The sequence below is a fragment of the Moschus berezovskii genome, chromosome 24 (assembly GCF_049115385.1).
Source record: "Moschus berezovskii isolate FMDL1 chromosome 24, NW_MosBer_1.0, whole genome shotgun sequence".
Taxonomy (NCBI): domain Eukaryota; kingdom Metazoa; phylum Chordata; class Mammalia; order Artiodactyla; family Moschidae; genus Moschus; species Moschus berezovskii.
The window spans coordinates 38,093,871-38,111,957 of NC_142483.1; the positions used below are offsets into that span (position 1 = coordinate 38,093,871).

The window sequence follows — 18,087 nt, forward strand, 5'->3', positions numbered from 1 at the left end:
TACAGTGAGAAACAGCACACTGCAGGAGTAGCCCCGACACCGCAGCTAGAGCAAGCCCGCGCACAGCAGTGAAGACCCAGCACAGCCAAAACTAATAAAGAAATCCAGTTTTGAAAACTGCTTACGGACTTAATATCAGCCATCCGAAAGCTTAATCAAAACTAAGGACCTAAGAAGAGGATGGAGTCACACACTGGGCTGAGAATCACTGCTATCCAAACAGACACACATACAGTCCCCCCGAGTGGACCAGAGCTTGGGTCCAGGACTGCACTCTTGAGAAGGCTGATGCTTTGTTACGAGTTTCCTGTGTGCCAGGGCTTCCTGGCAGCCAGCCAGAGCACTTCCTCTAAGTCAGAGGACCTAGTTCTCGTTCGTTCACTCACTGACCAGAAAGCATATGTTAAATGCTGTCTCTGAGCCCAGCTGATACACATGCTTTGCGCATATCGTCTCACTAAATTTACAGCAATCTTGAGAGGTAGGTGCTATCATCTCTATTTTTATGATCACAAGTCACTCTCTCTCTGTGAAGGGGGAGGGTCAAGGCTGAGTGATTTCCTGGGTCTTAATGAGCTTTCATTTTCTATCGCTCTGTGAATTCAGCTCTTAGTTCACAGGATGTACCTTAACCTTCGTCCTATCCTCTGGGACCTTGTCCATCCATTGCCTGGATATACCTCCAGGTTCCTCCTTTTCATATAGTTTAGAGCACTATTCTTGCTTCTTTAGACACTGCTCAGCTTCCCTGCAGGCAGATTCTTCACTGTCTGAGCCATCAGGGAGGCCAGGACAGAGGACCTGGAGAAGAAGCACATCTATGTGGTGGGAAGGTGAGGCGTGGACACTGGTTTCCCGGGAGCAGTGTTTCTTAGGGTGTGGCCTTGAGTCCACTGTACGCGGCAGGGGTTTTCCTGGATGGCTTTTGTACATGTATCCCAGGGTCAAAGTCTTTTCTTTGGAGGCAGCAGACACAAACGCACAGATTTTCATTTTGCTACCCAACTAGGACTATTTATAAATACAGTTTAAAAATAAGGGTAACAAAATGTGATTTACACAAGCTAAAATACCAGGCCATTATTAGACTGTGCTCAAGGCTTTAACTTTCTATTCCATCAAGAAGTCTGGCAACCACCCAGGGCCTTGGCAGTATTGCAAAGCCTCTACTGAGAGTGTGCACATAGGAGATGCAGGAGTTCCCAGAACTTGCCTGGGATGAAGTCCATATTCCATAGACCGCATCTGTGCTGTCTGAGTCGGTCTTGGTCCTAGATTGTTGCTCCTACTGATGCAAGAATTAACGTAGTTGAGGAATTATGTTGGGATTTGCCTTTACTGATCATTATGTTGGCTGACTGAAGCATTTTCAGAGATTTTATTGTTACTGTGTTCACCCCAAGGTTTAGCCATCTTGGGGATCTTTTGTTCTAGAAAGCCTGAACACGTGGGGTGGACAGAGGTAGGACTCTCACACTGCTATATGGAGTCAAGATCGAAAATGTCAGAAAGCCACTGATCTACAGTCCAGCCTGACATCTTTTGTGCTTTATCACATGGCTGTTGTCCTGTTGGCAGGAGTCTCCTTGTGTTGGCTAAGATGCTTGGGCAGCAAAGTGATGGAGCTCCTTTAAATTTATGTCAGGTCTGTCTCTGGAAAAGCAGAGCATGTTGGGATTAGCCAGGCCCCCAGCAAAAGCTCTCGCTGTGCCAGGCTTGGGCTTAGAAGAACAGAGTGGTGAAGCTCTTATTATTCTGAAACACTCAAGCATAAATTCTGCTGATGATGGTTTGGCCTAATGCCTTGGATGGTGATGTAATCAGTGAATACAAAAAGTCAAACCCCTTTTCCTGCAACAGTATTTCCTACCTCACTTAGTTCAAGCGTCCCTAAATCCAAAAATCATTCCTGATCTCGCCAAGCAACTATGCATTTGCCACTTTATTTTGAAATTTTGTGTTTATTTGCCCCTTGGTCTGTGCAGTGTCTGCTGAGGTCAGGGACCATGCCTCACTCACCTCTCTGTGCCCTGTGCTGGGATGGGGCTGATCAACAACTATCAGACTGGATTCAACTTGAAAAAGAACGTGACAGACAGAAAAGTCCAGCCTCTGCCTATCTAGTCATAGTCTGTTCTGTGAGAGGGATGGCTCACAGAGAGAACCCAATGCCATTTGCAGCAACATGGATAGACCCAGAGATTATCATACTAAGTCAAGTAAGCCAGACAGAGAAATACCACTTGATTATCACATATATGTAGAATCTAAAAAGATAAGAATCAAATGAGCTTATTTACAAAACAAAAGACTCACAGACACAGAAAACAAACTTGGAGTTACATCAAAGAGGAAGGGGGAGAGGGATAAATTAGAGGAGTTCGGGATTAATATATGCCAGCAAATTTGGAAAACTCAGCAGTGGCCACAGGACTGGAAAAGGTCAGTCTTCATTCCAATCCCGAAGAAAGGCAATGCCAAAGAATGCTCAAACAATCGCACAATTGCACTCATCTCACACGCTAGTAAAGTCATGCTCAAAATTCTCCAAGCCAGGCTTCAGCAATATGTGAACCGTGAACTCCCAGATGTTCAAGCAGGTTTTAGAAAAGGCAGAGGCACCAGAGATCAAATTGCCAACATCCGCTGGATCATGGAGAAAGCAAGAGAGTTCCAGAAAAACATATATTTCTGCTTCATTGACTATGCCAAAGCCTTTGACTGTGTGGATCACAATAAACAGTGGAAAATTCTGAAAGACATGGGAATCCCAGACCACCTGACCTGCCTCCTGAGAAACCTGTATGCAGGTCAGGAAGCAACAGTCAGAACTGTACATGGAACAATAGACTGGTTCCAAATAGGAAAAGGAGTACATCGAGGCTGTATATTGTCACCTTGCTTATTTAACTTATATGCAGAGTACATCATGAGGAACGCTGGGCTGGAAGAAGCACAAGCTGGAATCAAGATTGCTGGGAGAAATATCAATAACCTCAGATATGCAGATGACAGCACCCTTATGGCAGAAAGTGAAGAGGAACTCAAAAGCCTCTTGATGAAAGTGAAAGAGGAGAGTGAAAAGGTTGGCTTGAAGCTCAACATTCAGAAAACAAAGATCATGGCATCTGTCCCATCACTTCATGGGAAATAGATGGGGAAACAGTGGAAACAATGTCAGACTTTACTTTTTGGGGGCTCCAAAATTACTGCAGATGCTGACTGCAGCCATGAAATTAAAAGACGCTTACTCCTTGGAAGGAAAGTTATGACCAACCTTGATAGTATATTAAAAAGCAGAGACATTACTTTGCCAACAAAGGTCCATCTAGTCAAGGCTATGGTTTTTCCCGTGGTCATGGACGGATGTGAGAGTTGGACTGTGAAGAAAGTTGAGTGCCGAAGAATTGATGCTTTTGAACTGTGGTGCTGGAGAAGACTCTTGAGAGTCCCTTGTACTGCAAGGAGATCCAACCAGTCCATTCTAAAGGAGATCAATCCTGGGTGTTCATTGGAAGGACTGATGCTAAAGCTGAAACTGCAATACTTTGGCCACCTCATGCGACGAGTTGACTCACTGGAAAACACTCTGATGCTGGGAAAGGTTGGGGGCGGGAGGAGAAGGGGACGACAGAGAATGAGATGGCTGGATGGCATCACCGACTCTGTGGACATGAGTTTGAGTGAACTCCGGGAGTTGGTGATGGACAGGGAGGCCTGGTGTGCTGTGATTCATGGGGTCGCAGAGAGTCGGACACGACTGAGCAACTGAACTGAACTGAACTGAACTGGGATTAACATATAGTATATAAATACAGACAACCAACAGGAACCTGTTGTACAGCACAAGGGACTCCACTCAATACTCTGAATGACCTATAAGGGCAAAGAATCTGAAAAAACTGGAGATATATATGGATTACATATCTAGATATAGAGATACAGATAGATAGACACACACACATATACAAATATATGTGAAAGTGTTCCTCGTTTAGTCGTATCCAACTCTCTGAAACCCCACAGACTGTAGCACGCCAGGTTCCTCTGTCCATGGAATTTTCCAGGCAAGAATACTGGAGTGGGTAGCCATTCCCTTCCCTGGGTCTCCTGCAGTGTAGGCAGATTCTTTACTGTCTGAGCCAGCAGGGAAGGGGTGTGTGGGTGTCAGTGTGAGTGGGTGGGGGTGTGTGTGTGTGTGTAACCCACTCCAGTATTCTTGCCTGGAATGGACAAGAGGAGCCTGGCAAGCTACAGTTCATGGGGCTTCAGAGAGTCAGATATGACTCAGCAACTAAACCACCATGATATATATCTGAATTACTTTGCTATACACCTGAAATTAATACAACAACTGTACTTCAATATTTTAAAAAGTAGTATAGGCCTCCAGACCCCAAGTTAGGACAAAGGAAAGGGGTAAACTCAAGTTTGGTTACAAAGCCTATGCAGTATGGAAGTAGCAGAGTTGGAAATTTAAATCCAGGCCAGTTTGTTTCCAAAAAGAACTTAGTCACTACAGCTGAAGGCAGGGTGAGGCGCTATCTGCCCAGACCTGAGGCATGTTGTGTGGAGAACAGGCAGGGTGGAAGGGAGACCAGTGTGGCGAAAACCTTAGCAAACACAACGGGCATTCAGTCCTGAGAAACAGGAGGAAAGCAAAGAGACTGGGGTGGGGATTGGGGCATAGGCTGGTACCATAATGGTCCTCCAAAGACGTCCACACCCAGACTGTGGAACTTATGAGTATATTACATTATGTGGCAAGAGAGACTTTGCAGATGTATTAAACTAAGAATCTTGAGATGGAGAATCACCTGAGCCTCTTTGGGGGACTCAATATGATCACTAAGGGTCCTCATAAGAGGGATGCAGGAGGGTCGGAGTCAGAGGAGAAGATGTGATGCACCAGCCAGTGAACTCAGGGGCTTCTAGAAACTGCGAAAGGAAAGAAAACAGAGTCTCCCCAGGGACTCCAGAAGGAACACACCCTTTCCACCACCTTGCTTTTAGCTCACTGGGACTGATTTTGAATGTCTGACCTTCAGAAGAGTAAGGTGATAAGTTTGTATCCTTGAAGGCACTGAATTTGTGGTGGTTCATTGCAGTGGGGAGAGGAAACCAATGCAGGGCGGACTGCCGACGAGTCAGAGATTTGAGGGCAGGCTGCATGGAGAGCACACTGTGAGGCCCAGGCTGAGAAGGTCCTCCGTCCCCAGAGCCCGGTGTCCTGCCATCACGTTTGCCCTTGCTCCCAGCATCTGGCTGCCAGGGGGAGGGTCAGGTGATGTGGGGAGGGCGGGACCAGGAGACACTGCTGAGGTGGCTGGGAGTGACTGCACAGCACCTCAGAGTCACAGGCTGTCCAGAGAGTCCTAGCTACGCCCCCTAATTCCACAAGACTTCTGCACAGGTTCACCTTTTAAAAGAAGTCAGAGTTTTAGCACACCCTACACTTTGTCTCGAGAGACGCCGGCCCGCGCACGCGACGCGAGAGACGCCGGCCCCGGCGGCGCAGACGCGACGCGAGAGACGCCGGCCCCGGCGGCGCAGACGCGACGCGAGAGACGCCGGCCCCGGCGGCGCAGACGCGACGCGACAGACGCCGGCCCCGGCGGCGCAGACGCGACGCGACAGACGCCGGCCCCGGCGGCGCAGACGCGACGCGACAGACGCCGGCCCCGGCGGCGCAGACGCGACGCGACAGACGCCGGCCCCGGCGGCGCAGACGCGACGCGACAGACGCCGGCCCCGGCGCAACGAACCACGCAAAGAGGTGCGGCCGTGAGGAGCTACCCCACGCCTGAGGCCAGGGCCGGCAGCCGAGAGCAGCTACCCCACTTCCAACAGGCGGTGGCTGCGCGGGCACAGGAGGGCCGAGAGGAGCTACTCCGCGTTCAAGGTCGGGGGGGCGGCCTTGAGGAGATACCCTCGTCCAAGGTAAGGTAAAGCGGCTGCACTTTGCTGGAGCGGCTGTGAAGAGATTTTCCACGACCAAGGTAAGAGAAACCCAAATAAGACGGTAGGTATTGCTAGGGGGCGTCAGAGGGCAGACACACTGAAATCATAATCACAGGAAACTAGTCGATCTGATCACATGGACCACAGCCGAATGTGGTCCACTGGAGAAGGGAATGGCAAACCACTTCAGTATACTTGCCTTGAGAACCCCATGAACAGTAACAAAGGGCAAAATGATAGGATACTGAATGAGGAATTCCCCAGGTCGGTAGGTGCCCAGTATACTACTGGAGCTCAGTGGAGAAATAACTATAGAAGGAATAGAGGGTTGGAGCAGGAGCAAAAGCAAAACCAATACCCAGCTGTGGATGTGACCAGTGATAGAAGTAAGGTCCGGTGCTGTAAAGAGCAATATTGCACAGGAACCTGGAATGTTAGGTCCATGAATCAAGGCAAATTGGAAGTGGTCAAACGGGAGATGGCAAGAGTGAACGTCGACATTTTAGGAATCAGTGAATTAAAATGGACTGGAATGGGTGAATTTAACTCGAATGACCATTATATCTACTACTGTGGGCAGGAAACCCTTAGAAGAAATGGAGTAGCCATCATGGTCAACAAGAGAGTCCGAAATGCAGTACGTGGATGCAATCTTAAAAATGACAGAATGATTTCTGTTCGTTTCCAAGGCAAACCATTCAATATTACAGTAATCCAAGCCTATGCCCCAACCAGTAATGCTGAAGAAGCTGAAGTTAATCGGTTCTATGAAGACCTACAAGACCTTTTAGAACTAACACCCAAAAAAGATGTCCTTTTCATTCTAGGGGACTGGAATGCAAAAGTAGGAAGTCAAGAAACACCTGGAGTAACAGGCAAATTTGGCCTTGGAGCACGGAATGAAGCAGGGCAAAGGCTAATAGAGTTTTGTCAAGAGAATGCACTGGTCATAGCAAACACCCTCTTCCAACAACACAAGAGAAGACTCTACACATGGACATCACCAGATGGTCAACACCGAAATCAGATTGATTATATTCTTTGCAACCAAAGATGGAGAAGCTGTATACAGTTAGCAAAAACAAGACCAGGAGCTGACTGTGGCTCAGATCATGAACTCCTTATTGCGAAGTTCAGACTTAAATTGAAGAAAGTAGGGAAAACCACTAGACCATTCAGATATGACCTCAATCAAATCCCTTATGATTATACAGTGGAAGTGAGAAATAGATTTAAGGGACTAGATCTGATTGATAGAGTGCCTGATGAACTATGGACGGAGATTCATGACATTGTACAGGAGACAGGGACCAAGACCATCCCCATGGAAAAGAAATGCAAAAAAGCAAAATGGCTGTCTGAGGAGGCCTTACAAATAGCTGTGAAAAGAAGAGAGGCGAAAAGCAAAGGAGAAAAGGAAAGATATAAGCAACTGAATGCAGAGTTCCAAAGAATAGCAAGGAGAGATAAGAAAGTCTTCCTTAGTGATCAATGCAAAGAAATAGAGGAAAACAACAGAATAGGAAAAACAAGAGATCTCTTCAAGAAAATTAGAGATTCCAAGGGAACATTTCATGCAAAGATGGGCTTGATAAAGGACAGAAATGGTATGGACCTAACAGAAGCAGAAGATATTAAGAAGAGGTGGCAGGAATACACAGAAGAACTGTACAAAAAAGATCTTCACGACCAAGATAGTCACGATAACGTGATCACTGACCTAGAGCCAGACATCTTGGAATGTGAAGTCAAGTGGGCCTTAGAAAGCATCACTACTAGCAAAGCTAGTGGAGGTGATGGAATTCCAGTTGAGCTATTTCAAGTCTTGAAAGATGATGCTGTGAAAGTGCTGCACTCAATATGCCAGCAGATTTGGAAAACTCAGCGCTGGCCACAGGACTGGAAGAGGTCAGTCTTCATTCCAATCCCAAAGAAAGGCAATGCCAAAGAATGCTCAAACTACCGCACAATTGCACTCATCTCACACGCTAGTAAAGTCATGCTCAAAATTCTCCAAGCCAGGCTTCAGCAGTATGTAAACCGTGAACTCCCAGATGTTCAAGCAGGTTTTAGAAAAGGCAGAGGCACCAGAGATCAAATTGCCAACATCCGCTGGATCATGGAGAAAGCAAGAGAGTTCCAGAAAAACATCTATTTCTGCTTCATTGACTATGCCAAAGCCTTTGACTGTGTGGATCACAATAAACTGTGGAACATTCTGAAAGAGATGGGAATCCCAGACCACCTGACCTGCCTCTTGAGAAACCTGTATTCAGGTCAGGAAGCAACAGTTAGAACTGGACATGGAACAACAGACTGGTTCCAAGTAGGAAAAGGTGTACGTCAAGGTTGTATATTGTCACCTTGCTTATTTAACTTATATGCAGAGTACATCATGAGGAACGCTGGGCTGGAAGAAGCACAAGCTGGAATCAAGATTGCTGGGAGAAATATCAATAACCTCAGATATGCAGATGACAGCACCCTTATGGCAGAAAGTGAAGAGGAACTCAAAAGCCTCTTGATGAAAGTGAAAGAGGAGAGTGAAAAGGTTGGCTTGAAGCTCAACATTCAGAAAACAAAGATCATGGCATCTGGTCCCATCACTTCATGGGAAATAGATGGAAAAACAGTGGAAACAATGTCAGACTTTATTTTTCTGGGCTCCAAAATCACTGCAGATGCTGACTGCAGCCATGAAATTAAAAGACGCTTGCTTGCTCCTTGGAAGGAAAGTTATGACCAACATTGATAATATATTAAAAAGCAGAGACATTACTTTGCCAACCAAGGTCCGTCTAGTCAAGGCAATGGTTTGTCCCGTGGTCATGTATGGATGTGAGAGTTGGACTGTGAAGAAAGCTGATCGCCGAAGAATCGATGCTTTTGAACTGTGGTGTTGGAGAAGACTCTTGAGAGTCCCTTATACTGCAAGGAGATCCAACCAGTCCATTCTAAAGGAGATCAATCCTGGGTGTTCATTGGAGGGACTGATGCTAAAGCTGAAACTGCAATACTTTGGCCACCTCATGCGACGAGTTGACTCACTGGAAAAGACTCTGATGCTGGGAAAGGTTGGGGGCGGGAGGAGAAGGGGACGACGGAGAATGAGATGGCTGGATGGCATCACCGACTCTGTGGACATGAGTTTGAGTGTACTCCGGGAGTTGGTGATGGACAGGGAGGCCTGGCGTGCTGTGATTCATGGGGTCGCGGAGAGTCGGACACGACTGAGCGACTGAACTGAACTGAACTGAACACTTTGTCTCAGAATAAACAAACAAGTTCTCACAGTTTTTCCAAATCTAGAGCTGATCAGCATGTAGAGGCAGAGTCCAAGGTAAAGAAAGTGCCTTCACTTGGGCTGCAGGTACTTCAACTGCATTCAAACAATCACATACAGCCAAGGGACAAACCAGAGAGTTTTCCTATTGGTTATAGCTTCGGAAGCAGCTTGGGTCTAGGTTTCAAATCTAGCAAAGAGAAAGAAGGACTGTTCTCACCCAATTCCCACCTGGGAAGGTATAGAAATCAAAGCACCAGTCAGTGAAAGTAATTTCAACACATCAATAGAATGTGTGGTTTTTCACCACAGTGACAAGGATGCCTGAAAATGCCAGCTAAAATAAGATAAAGACTTAAAAAAAAAACAAGTAAAGAGGGAAAGATATTGATGCCATCTGCCATATTTTTATGAGCTAATATGACCAGAAAATATTGATGATTGTAAAAGTTCTCTGAAGTCAGGACACCTGCTATTAATTTTCATGTCTCATTTACCATAGTTCTGTATAGTTTTACAGTAAATCCGCTTTATTTTGGGATTTGAATATGAAGATAAAAATGAGTTAGATGAATCTGAGTTACATATTTATTCTGCTTGGCATCTCCTGGCTATACGACCTTGGGCAGATGATTTCAACTCTCTTGCCTTTATGGTCTCACCTTTTCGGTGGGAGTAGTGAGAGTTCTCATCCTAAGGGGCTGTTGTGAGATGAGGTGTGAGGATTGGAACTGTGCTCTCTGAAACTAAGTATCAGGCCGAAGGAAAACACTACGGTCTCGCGAAGCAGCAGCCGTGTTGCAGCATAGGTGATGCCTTAGGCAAGTGGGCGTGCGCTTTAGGTCAGCTACTTGAACTCCTGAAGCCTGGCTGCTCTGAACTATTACACATCTCAAGCCGAAATCCAAGCCTCTCGTTGGCTGTACCTTCCACACTCTTTGCTTTATGTTCTCTTGACAAGTGCTAAGCTCCTTTAGGGCTTCCCTGGGGACCCAGACGGTAGAGAATCTACCTGCAATGTGGGAGACCTGGGTTCGATCCCTGGTTTGGGAAGATTCCATGAAGTGCACGGCTACCCACTCCAGTATTCTTGCCTGGAGAAGCCCCATGGACAGAGGAGCCTGGAGGGGTTGCAGTCCATGGGGTCGCAAAGAGTCATACACTACTGAGCAACCTTCCCCTTCTTAGCTCTGACCTCACTCTTCTCCCATTTGGGATGATGGCACCAGGCAGGAAAACCCGGCTCTGCTTGACAGACAGTAATAGGGGGCGCTAGCAGGATCCTGCGAGACTGGTGGAAGAGACGCTAAGCCTTCAGGACGGCTTCCTGTCTCTAAGACACCAAGCACTTCTTTGCAACAGGGTGAGTGTTCTCATACCAGCAATCAGATCCAGTATGGAGCTTTTCCAGCACTTGCGAGAGTAGCCTTCTCGCCCCTTCTCAGAGACCCCGCACCAGCTGGCTGCGTCTCCTCCTCAGAGACCCAAATTCCTGCTCAGCAGGCTGGGCGAAGGCCCCTGCTCTGGGCTCCTGAGTTTAACAGCCTCAACATTTCCCTTCTTCCCTCCAGTCCCCGGAGGCGGGTCGGGGTGACTGTTTCCCACAGCTGCTACTCCAGGAGACCTTAGTGTCATATTAGACCTTAGTGTAATAATTCTTTGTGTTAAACTCTCTCCTTCCAGGTAACTTGGGGGGTTTTCTATGTTTCTTGACCAGACCCCAAGGGAAGCACACTGGTGGGGTCTTTTGTAAGAAATTGTTACTTTGAATATAATCCAACTTATAAAGGAAGTTGCAAAAATTAAAAAAACAAGTTCAAAGAAAAATAAACAAAACATTTGAACACATACTTCACCAAAGCAACATTTGAACACATGCCCACCAAATGTGAGAATGCCTTCAACTTTGTTACTAATTTAGGAAATTGCATGTTAAAACTCTAAGATACCTACCAGACTGATTAATATTAAGTATACTGAAAATAGCAGATCTTGATGAGGATATGGAACATGGGGACTCTCCGACACTACCAGTAGGGATTTAAATTGGTTCCAGTCACTTTTGTAAACTGTTGGAAGGCCTTCCATAATGTTCACACAGGTGACCCAGCTGTTATACCATAGGCAGAGGCCCCGTAGAAATGCGTGCCTAAGATTAAAGACATAAATGCAGGCCTGGACACTATAAAACTCTTAGAGGAAAACACAGGAAAAACACTCTGACATAAATCACAGCAAAAACTTTTTTGATCCATCTTCTACAGTAATGAAAATAAAAACAAATAGGACCTAATTAAACTTAAAAGCAAAGGAAATCATAAACAAGATGAAAAGATAACCTTCAGAATAGGAGAAAGTATTTGCACATGAAGCAATGGATAAAGGATTAATCTCCAAAATACACAGACAGCTCACGAAGCTTAATTAAAAAAAAAACACACACACAAACACAAAACACAAACACAAAACTACCCAATCACAAAATGGGGAGAAGACCCAAACAGACATTTTTCCAAAGAAGCCATACAAATGGCCAAGAGGCACATGAAAAGATGCTCAACATGACTAATTATTCAGTTCAGTTCAGTTCAGTCGCTCAGTCGTGTCCGACTCTTTGCGACCCCATGAATCACAGCACACCAGGCCTCCCTGTCCATCACCAACTCCCGGAGTTCACTCAAACTCATGTCCATCGAGTCGGTGATGCCATCCAGCCATCTCATTCTCTGTCGTCCCCTTCTCCTCCCGCCCCCAATCCTTCCCAGCATCAGAGTCTTTTCCAGTGAGTCAACTCGTCACATGAGGTGGCCAAAGTATTGGAGTTTCAGCTTTAGCATCAGTCCTTCCAATGAACACCCAGGATTGATCTCCTTTAGAATGGACTGGTTGGATCTCCTTGCAGTCCAGAGAGAAATGCAAATCAAAAGTACAGTGAGGTATGACCTCATACCAGTCAGAATAGCCATCATCAAAAAATTTACAAACCATAAATGCAGGAAAGGGTACGGAGAAAAGGGAACCCTCTTTCACTGTTGGTGGGAATGTAAATGGTACAGCCACTGTGAAAACAGTATGGAGATTACTTAAAAATCTAAACATAGAACTACATATGACCCAGCAATCCCACTACTGGACATATACCCTAGTTCAGTTCAGTTCAGTCACTCAGTTGTGTCCAATTCTTTGCAACCCCATGAACCGCAGCACGCCAGGCCTCTCTGTCCAGCACCAAATCCCAGAGTCCACCCAAAGCCATGTCCATTGAGTTGGTGATGCCATCCAACCATCTCATCCTCTGTCATCCCCATCTCCTCCCACCCTCAATCTTTCCCAGCATCAGGGTCTTTTCCAATGAGTCAGCTCTTCGCATCAGGTGGCCAAAGTATTGGAGTTTCAGCTTCAGCATCAGTCCTACCAATGAACACTCAGGACTGATTTCCTTTAGGATGGACTGGTTGGATCTCCTTGCAGTCCAAGGGACTCTCAAGAGTCTTTTCCAACACCACAGTTCAAAAGCATCAACTCTTCAGCGCTCAGCTTTCTTTATACTCCAACTCTCACATCCATACATTACCACTGGACAAACCATAGCCTTGACTAGATGGACCTTGGCTGGCAAAGTAAAGTCTCTGCCATGTACCCCAATGTTCCCTGCAGCACTATTTATAATAGCCTGGACATGGAAACAACCTAGGGGTCCATCGACAGATGAGTGGATAAAGAAGATGTAACACATATGTCAATGGACTGTGACTCGGCTATAAAAAGGACTGAAATTGGTTTATTTGTAGAGATGTGGGTGGACCTAGAGTCTGTCATACAGAGTGAAGTAAGTCAGAAGGAGAAAAACAAATACTGTATATTAATGCATATATGTAGAATCAAGAAAAATGGTACAAATGAACCTAGTCCCAGAGCAGGAATAGAGATTCAAACATAGAAAACGGACACATGGGCATAGCAGGGGAAGGGGAGAGCGGGATGAACTGGGGGATTAAGTTTGACATAAATACACGCCATGTGTAAAACAGCTATTTTAGATGGTGCAAAGGTGCTGCATATTGCACAGAGCTCAGCTTGATGCACGTTGACGACCCAGAGGGATGGGATCGTGGTGGGTATGAAGGAGGTCCAACAGGAAGCGTATATGTGTATACATATTGCTGATTCACTTCACTGTACAGCAAAAACTAACACAATACTGTAGAGCAATTACACTCCAATAAAAAAGGAATGTTCATAGAAATATTTTTGGTGATAATTCCCATCTGAAATTAACAGAAATATCCTCCAACCAAAGAATGGATAAAGACACTGAGGTCTACTTATATAGGGTGATACCATACAATAACAGAAATTATAAACCATAGCTATAATACACAGAACATGAATAAATCCAATCCACTTCAATAAAAGATTAAAATATTTACAGCCTGAAGTTTCCCATTTATACTGGAATATTTACTTTGAAAAATCACCAGCTTATCCCTTACTCCACTCTACCTTGCTTTAGAGCCTCATCTCTAGATTGGGTTTCTTGGAATCCTCTGAAAATCTAGAAGGCAAAACATAGCTGTTACAACCACTGGTTATGGGACCAGATATTGCCTACTCTGAGAAAAACTATTTCAAGGCAGAGTTTTATTTGATTTTTGAATCTCCAGGACTGAGTACACTGTCTGGCTCAAGCAAGTGCTCAGGAAATATCTCCTGAATGGATCCTGGGGGATTTTTGCCTAGAATGTCTTATTACTGTTCTTGCTACTCCAATATAGTACCTTGCATTGGGAAGGCATCCAAACATATTTACTGAATGTCTAAACGGAATTTTAAAATACAATTATCTTTGTTAAAACCACATGATGCCTCACTGGAAAATTAATTTCAAATTCTTCTGAACTATTTGATGAATTGTCATTAATTTCCTAGGTAATGTACATCACCATCCAAATACCTTTTCTGCTTCGTTGTGCTTTTTAATTGCTGAAGTTTTTAGATATCCAAGAAACTATTACTTGATTTTCTATTTTCTAGAAGTTGTGAGTTGATATTACAGAGGTGGTATGCTATGATAAAAATATTAGTTGCCCATCCAGTTCAACCACCGACAAGGTGGTTGATTCTGGCCAGTCCTATTAACTCCGCTTGCCCTTAGGCTGAAAGTGAAAGTATTAGTAGCTCAGTCATATTCGACTCTTTGCAACCCCATGGAAACTGCAGCTCACCAGGCTCCTTTGTCCATGGGGATTCTCCAGGCAAGAATACTGGAATAGGTAGCCATTCCCTTCTCCAGGGAATCTTCCTGACCCAGGGATTGAACCCAGGTCTCCTACATTACAGGCAGATTCTTTATCATCTGAGCCAAAAATGAACAGGCTGGAATTCTTAAGGACAGAAAATATGTGCTCTGCCAGTGACTTTTCTTTCTTCCCACCCATGGCAGGCATTGCTAATCGACCACATTACACTCATCTATTGAGTCTGAGTAACGAAAAAATTCTTCTCAGCATAGCACACCAGAGGCATACCAATTGACTGTAGTTAGCATACCAACTAAAACTTAGTTATTAACCCTCTGCTGAATAACATAAAGTTCCATTGATGCCCAAACTTCTATAGTTCCATGATCTATAAAGTTATATTCTCTGCAGTGTCTCCAAGGCACTGCATAATTTTAAAGTGCATTCAGAACTATCAAAGAAAGATTACATTTTATTACTCACAGTTTCCAAGTTAAGAGTATTTTACTGCTATTTACTGTATTTTATTTTATCAGTCTTTGCAAATGGAGAATCCAGGTCCAGGGCTCACTGAACATGACTCTTCTAACATATGCATTGTATTTCTAGGATGAGATCTGAAACTAGCACAGGGACACCTATCGAGTATCAAAATAGAACGCAGATACCCCAAATCTGAAACCCCCTGGTCCCTTCAGTTCAGTTCAGTTCAGTTCAGTCGCTCAGTCGTGTCCGATTCTCCGGGACCACAAGAATCACAGCACGCCAGGCCTCCCTATCCATCCCCTTAAGCATTAGCAATAAAGTGAATTCTCCTAAAATGGTAGCGCTTGACAGGTAAGCAATTTGTGTGCCTCTTTATTAGAGCATGAATTTACAGAAATCAGGAATAATGATCTCAGTAATCTGAGCAGAGGCCTGAGGTCTGAAGTATTAGAATATTATCTTCCAGTTAGGTTTCACATCAAATCCCAGGTTACCTAATGGCTCTTGATGAACGTCTTCATCTACTGTTCAGTATATTAGGCTGAGTGTCTGGGTAACTGCTGGATACTAGTCCTGTCTACATGGTGCTACTTGGATGAGAGGAGTATCAGGAGTCTGCGGTTCTCCCAAATGCTATGCTGATTAGAGCAAGAGATCACCGGCCAGTAATGAGCGCTTTCTCTTCCAATCTCCCTCAAGAAGCTGTGTCCTCAGCTTCTTGGACATTCTGGAAGTGGAATGTCTTTTATTAATTCACCAAGGAGTTGGGATTCAGTTCAGTTCAGTTCAGTCGCTCAGTCGTGTCCGACTCTCCGCGACCCCATGAATCACAGCACGCCAGGCCTCCCTGTCCAGCACCAAATCCCGGGGTTCACTCAAACTCATGTCCACAGAGTCGGTGATGCCATCCAGCCATCTCACTCTCGGTCGTCCCCTTCTCCTCCCGCCCCCAACCTTTCCCAGCATCAGAGTCTTTTCCAGTGAGTCAACTCATTGCATGAGGTGGCCAAAGTATTGCAGCTTCAGCTTTAGCATCAGTCCTTCCAATGAACACCTAGGATTAATCTCCCTTAGAATGGACTGGTTGGATCTCCTGGCGGTACAAGGGACTCTCAAGAGTCTTCTCCAACACCACAGTTCAAAAGCATCAATTCTTCGACGATCAGCTTTCTTCATGGTCCAACTCTCACATCCATACACGACCACTGGAAAAACCATAGCCTTGACATACGGACCTTTGTTGGCAAAGTAATGTCTCTGCTTTTTAATATATTATCAAGGTTGGTCATAACTTTCCTTCCAAGGAGTAAGCGTCTTTTAATTTCATGGCTGCAATCAGCATCTGCAGTGATTTTGGAGCCCAAAAAAATAAAGTCTGACACTGTTTCCATTCTTTCCCCATCTATTTTCCATGAAGTGATGGGACCAGATGCCATGATCTTTGTTTTCTGAATGTTGAGCTTCAAGCCAACCTTTTCACTCTCCTCTTGCACTTTCATCAAGAGGCTTTTGAGTTCCTCTTCACTTTCTGCCATAAGGGTAGTGTCATCTGCATATCTGAGGTTATTGATATTTCTCCCAGCAATCTTGATTCCAGCTTGTGCTTCTTCCAGAGTACAGAAGAAGGCAATGGCACCCCACTCCAGTACTCTTGCCTGGAAAATCCCATGGACGGAGGAGCCTGGTAGGCTGCAGTCCATGGGGTCGCTAAAAGTCGGACACGACTGAGTGACGTCACTCTCACTTTTCACTTTCATGCATTGGAGAAGGGAATAGCAACCCACTCCAGTGTTCTTGCCTGGAGAATCCCAGGGACGGGGGAGCCTGGTGGGCTGCCGTCTATGGTGTCGCACAGATTCAGACACGACTGAAGCACCTTAGCAGCAGCAGCAGCAGAGTACATGAATTCTGACCTGAAGAGGCACAATTTTCAGGCCGACCGGGTAATACTTGGGCTGAAAGTAAAAACACTTTTCATAATACTTCAAGGGTCTTCATTCACAGGAAAGCACCATAAGTTCCAGTGAGCAAAGGGCACGGGCAAGTGCCTGGGGGTGGATGAATGGAGTGGAAATGCTGCCTCTGCCTCCAGGATGCAGCCCCTAACCTCTGAAGCCTATTTCCATTTATATGATTCTAGGGGTAAACTTGGAGAAGGCAATGGCACAAGCCACTCCAGTACTCTTGCCTGGAAAATCCCATGGATGGAGGAGCCTGGTGGGCTGCAGTCCATGGGGTCGCTAGGGGTTGGACACGACTGAGCGACTTCACTTTCACTTTTCACTTTCACACATTGGAGAAGGAAATGGCAACCCACTCCAGTGTTCTTGCCTGGAGAATCCCAGGGATGGGGGAGCCTGGTGGGCTTCCGTCTATGGGGTCACACAGAGTTGGACACGACTGAAGTGACTTAGCAGCAGCAGCAGCAGGGGTAAACTACCTCTAACATTCTCAATGGTGACCATTATGTTAAGGGATCAAACAAACTAGTGACGATATCCACATTTTCCAGATAATTTAGGACAAAGTGTAGACCACGTTAAAGCAGAGATTCTATTTATTATTTGGAGATGTGTCTGCCTGAGCTGACTGCTTGTGTGTCACTTCATATGCCAGCTACCTTCCCTTCCATCGGTGACTCCTCAACTTGGGGTCAGTTTCCCGGATTGGGAAGCCAGACCTCAGAATGTGATGAACCTGCTGATTTGCAAGTTACTTTACATCTCTGTAAGTCAGCAGTCCCACTTGGTCTGACTGGGCTGAAATCGAGGCCAGAGGAACATTGGCAGGGCCATAGCCCTCCCAGGCAATGCGGATTCTAAGATACTGTGATGGACGTTTACTTTTCAACCCTGCTGTCTTCTCAATGACGGGAACTTCTTTTTTCCTCTCAATGATGAGAACTTCCTCCTGTAGCAGAAAGGACTTCAGGTTTTTTTGGGGGACAGTTCCTGTTCCTTTGAGTTTAGTTACCTGTGGAATGAAGGAGGCGGCCTGGGAGATGGACAGTCCCCTTCTGCTCTGTGATTTCACACCTATCTGCATGCTGCTTTTGATTCCAGGTTTCTCACACCAGATCAATTACCTTTATGCTCCAGAGCTACACGGCAGATGCCA

The 18,087-nt window shown here is 45.5% G+C and overlaps 1 long non-coding RNA gene across 3 annotated transcripts in view; it reads left to right on the plus strand.

Annotated features, from left to right (window-relative positions):
• Positions 1-343: 343 nt before the first annotated feature.
• The window catches only part of LOC148774034 (uncharacterized), a 72,647-nt gene continuing 54,903 nt past the window's right edge, over positions 344-18,087 (plus strand). For all 3 annotated transcript variants that reach the window (XR_016036156.1, XR_016036154.1, XR_016036155.1), the window contains exon 1: positions 344-481. This is a non-coding gene — a long non-coding RNA (uncharacterized LOC148774034). The remainder of the gene's footprint in view (positions 482-18,087) is intronic.